Genomic DNA, 4,982 nt, shown 5'->3' on the forward strand with positions numbered 1-4,982 from the left:
GCACAAAGATCTTTATTAGTTTTCTTGTCATGTTGGGACTACCAAAACCAATTAATCATGACAAAAGCTAAAATTTTAGAATCATTTTACACTAGTGGCAAGAAGTTTTGTTTTGCTGCGTACTTTTGCTCCCAGAGACCCTTTCTGCTGTTAAATAAACATTTGTGTTTTTGAAAATTGCAACCGGGTTCTATTTAGATTTGTGATTTTTGTATTTTTTAATTGTTTTTTGTGTTTTTGCAGGTTGAAACAGTTCTGCCGCAGCGCCATCCAGAGCAGCTTTTTGTTACTACATTTAAACTGACGAGTTCACAGCCAAATTCCAGATTTAGACTAACGTGCTCCAGTCGATTTAGATGAGCGCACGAAAATGAAAGTCCTGAAAAAGCGTGCAGGAAGTCAGTGTGCTGCTTCAAACTGAGCTCGGCATAAACAGCAACACTAATGAGCTGCGCTTTGATCTGCAGGCAGGTCTGAGACTAAAGAGACTGAGAGTTCAAGATTTGTGTTTCTTTTTTTGTTGCTGTTGCCTCTCAGGTCTTCTCATGGAGATCTGCATTTGTTACAAACTTGTCTGAAGGAAAATCTACTGCTCCTCTGGCCATTGCCGACTTCAAAGATGTGTATTTTTGGCCAATATGACTCATTTCTTCTTGTCAAAGCTGGAGCATACATTTAAGCGGGCGGGTCGTTTGAAGCGGAAATACTGTTTTGAGCTGAATCAAAATTGATTCTAAGGTCTAGGGAGGAAAATCAATTAAAGGCTATTGTTTGGCATATTTGAATTTTTCCAGTGTGCATTTTTTTATGACTAAGCAGCAGCTTGATGTCAGAATCTGATTGGAGCCTCTTTTTTTAAATGGTATTTTTCAAAAGATATAACTAGTAATTCTGACGTCAACTCAAATGTTGTTATCTGCAGAAACCAACAGCAGGACGAAATGCAGGATTAGTTAGATCATCAGTTATCAAATGTTTGCAGCTGACATGGTGATTTTTTTATGTATTTTTTTAAAAATCATATAGAGCAGTTTAGTGCCAACAGTCTGTTGTTGAAGGAACTCCTCCCTGTAATGTGGACGTCCATCCATGATCTACTGGGCAGCCTTTTCTTCTTGGCTACTGTCTCAGCAGAGTTTCACTTACCTCTTATATATACGTATAGTTTCACTATACGTCCTCTGACCTCCCTGTTTTTAATTCAAATTCATGATAACAGATAAAAGTCATGCAACTAACCACCATTTGGTAAAACTGTGAGGATTGAGTGCTTTAGTTCCATTTTTCAGTTCTTTTCGTGGTTTTGCTCATGTTCTGTTTGCTGTATTTCTCTCTGTTAAGCTCCATTCACACCTGGGGGGTATCCCAGAAGGCGCGTTTAAACTACCCTGACTTTAACCCTGAACTCTGGCTGAAGTCCGCCTGAACTTGCTTACTCTGGGTATGTCGGCCCCAAAAGACCGGATATGAGTTAACGTAATTACGCTTGACTTGGTAACCCTGGGTTAATGCGCATGCACGGCAAGTACATGAAGAAATTCTCAATGGATCGCCGATTTGTCACCATAGACAAGCGTGGAAAAAGAGAGCGCTACATTCCAGTGAGACGGAGTCTGAGATTTTAATGACGGCGTATGAAGATTACACGTCCATCAAAAAAGGAATACGACTGCATCAGCAAAAAGAATGTCAGCTTGGAGAAAAAGAACGCACAAAGTAAACGCACAACTTTCTATCTCTTTTCATTGTGACGCATAGATAGATAGATAGATAGATAGATAGATAGATAGATAGAGAGATCTCTTAAATGAATTGCTTCAATTGGTAACAAGTAGTTGAGTTAAATTTATTCAACCTAATTTCTTACGTCTATTCAACTCAGTAATTTTTTATAACTCAAATCTACATATTTACAACAGAGTTTTAGGGCGATCCAAAAAAAAAAGAAGTACAATTACGAGATTTTAAGTCGTAGATTTACAAGAAAAAAAACTCGTAATTCTACGAGATTAAAGTGGAAGTGAGCATTCAGTGCAGTAAGTGAATGCAGCACAGCAGCAGAGGCCGACTAAACTCAATTGAACAGGTGAGCTGAATGTTTATTGATAATGTTCCAAATGTTTGGAAGCTCATTTGTTTAATTTACGATTTATTAATGTTTTATTTATTAATGGGAGGTTTGCAGGATCTAATGCTAATATAAGAGACTATTTTCATTCCTTTTTTTTGTTTTTTGTTGAAACGGGATGTTTCATCTGGAGGAGGGGGCGTACCAAATCAGAGTCCCCTGATTGGTCAAAGTTGAGGGTTTTCACGGTTTAGTCAAAAGTTCAATTGGTTGAACTTCCAGGGCGTCAATGAATTTAGTACTTGGAGCCTGAGAACAGACTAAAAAACATACGTAGCGACGCGTAAACGCAAGAATTTTGAACGAGAAAGGCTAAAACGAGGGTCAACATGTGATTGCAAAGACTTTCCATTGGAAGTGGCTGGTGTGAACGTACTTTCAGTCTCACCGGGTTTAGGTTACCAATCCTCCACAGCTGTCCTGGTTAACTTCATCATCCTCAGTGTATTCAAGTGTGTATTTTTCCAGGTCTTCATTGTCACGTCATCTGCTTTGTCCCTTTTTTTGATTCGCTATAGGAGGAGGATGCCAAATGTTTTGTGCTCCCTTCCTGTTTGAGTTTCATTATTTAAATTTAAAAGAATTGCTATCTTGTTTGAATGTTTTATTCTTTTCCTTCACATCTTTGTTTATCCTGTTTTCCACCAACAGCAATTGCAAGTTGGCTTCTTTCTTTGGTTTGGCTGATTTCTGTTTTCCCCTGCGTCGTCCACTTCTAATAGTTTTGTCATGTTTTTTAGTTTATGCCACCGAACCCCATCTCCTGCACTTTAGGAACAAAAAAAACATCTGACAAAAACATCTGCAGCAGCTTTCTGCAGAAGTCTAACCTGCCTTCCATGACTTTTTCTTTTTTTCAACAACATATTTTGCATTTTCATTTTAGATGTTGTTCAAATGCTTAACTGGGTTTTCAAGAAGTGTTGACTTAAAATTTCAGCTGGACATTTAAAGTAAAAAAAAAAATTGCTTTACCTTTTATTAGGTTAATCAATTTTTTCTAAATAAATATCTCACATGAGAAAGAAAATCAGTGAGCTTTGAAAAGCTGAAAGCTATGGTTGACTGTGCAGGTTTAGCAACAGACAGGATGGACTCATCACTAATATCTGCAAACTAGGGTTCCTGCGTGTTTCCTTTAATTCAAAATTAGGACTTTTTAGGACCTTTTGAAGACTTTGAATATGAACAATTAAGACCAATTTCTCTAAGTAATTCACAGCCCTACTGATGAGGAAAAGGGAAATCTCTGAATTTCAGAATTATCATTTCTTAAACAAAACCACAGTATTTCAGAATGCGAAATGCAAATGAACAATGAGTAAAAAATGAGCAAATAAAGGTTCACAAAGTCAAAGTTAGCTCTGCACTCTTTTGACAGTCGACTAGACCTACTTCTGCCAACTTCTCCGAATGACCTCTTCCCAAAATGTCTGGCCTTGGTGTTTTGAGATTGTTTTTTGATTTCTCTAAATTTCTCTCTTTGTGGAAACCAGAGGAGGAAGACCCTTTGGGACACGGCTGAATCGATGATGACTGTAGTCCATCATTTATATCATCATCCAATAAGCGATCCTCCATTGTTCCTGCCTTTTGTGTTGTTTTATTTTTTTTACATTTTATTATATTTTCTGATATTACTTTTGTTTTCTGAATTGTTTTATGTTTTTGTGCGTATTAGTTTCTGGAATATATATATTATTTTTTATATTTGTTTTGCCTTTTTTATTGTCGTGATAGTAAAATGTTTTTGCGTCTTGTAATTTGTTGATGTAATTTGACCTTCAGAGCCACCGTAGATTTGGCATGGAAGTCTAATGCACTAAATCCCATTGTTCCATGTCAAAGCGTCATTTTACACTCGGGGCAAAAGGTTACAAAAACATTGAGCAGCATAAGTTTTACTTAACGCCAGGAAGACGCTTTATCCATCTACGCCAAATTAAATGTACATTATATGAATTAAATAATTGTGGGTGAAAAATCATATTTTTTATGATAAATGTGATACGGAGACGTTTCACATAGCACAATTTTTAAGGGTCAGTAATAGAAATGAAAGACTTTTAAGGCATTATTTCCAAATTCATAATTCAAATGCTTTCAAGACTTTTCAGGTCCCAGTGGGAACTGTGGCAAACCAAACTGATGCCATGATTTGAAACTAGGACATCCAACAGCTTCCTGCTCATCATAAACCCTCTTTTACATGTGGAATGTAAGTATTATTTAGTGTGCTTGGCTCCATCTTTCTTTAATCCTTCATCTGTGTTTACATTTTCCACATGTTGTTCTTTTGAGAATGTTGAAGTCCTGCAGGCCGGACGGAAAAGCGGGTCAAGTCGGACTTCTGCAGAGGTGTCCGACACAACAGCATCCTCTAGTGGGTGAGGAGGTGTGGCTGTGTCTGCAGGGAAGCCTGACAACAAACAACAAGCATCTCACAGTCTGCACTCTGTTGGAGAAGCGGTTAAATATGGAAATGATGATACAAGCAGGAGACAGAAGGAGTAACGGCTCGCCAAAATGAACTAAAGTGAAACATGAACTCCAGCTACTCTCATCAAAAAGAGGAAGTTGTTGCTTCATGGCACGCTATCACAGGAAAAGCTGTTAAATTTCCAAACAGCACGGACGAATCTCTCATGTTGGAGCCAAAGTGGAAATCTTCAGAGCGAGCCATTTTCAGCATGCTAATACGTTCAGATGTATTAAAATACTTCACCACGTGTATGTTTGATCATGGCACCTTTGCAGCAGAGCACGCTGAGTATTGAATGAGCTCATCTAAAATCTGCCAGCTGGGATGCTCTGTGGAGGGATTAATGACTCCCTGAAATTTCACTTCATCAGA

This window comes from Oryzias latipes, chromosome 5, assembly GCF_002234675.1.
Source record: "Oryzias latipes chromosome 5, ASM223467v1".
In the NCBI taxonomy this organism is placed as follows: Eukaryota; Metazoa; Chordata; class Actinopteri; order Beloniformes; family Adrianichthyidae; genus Oryzias; species Oryzias latipes.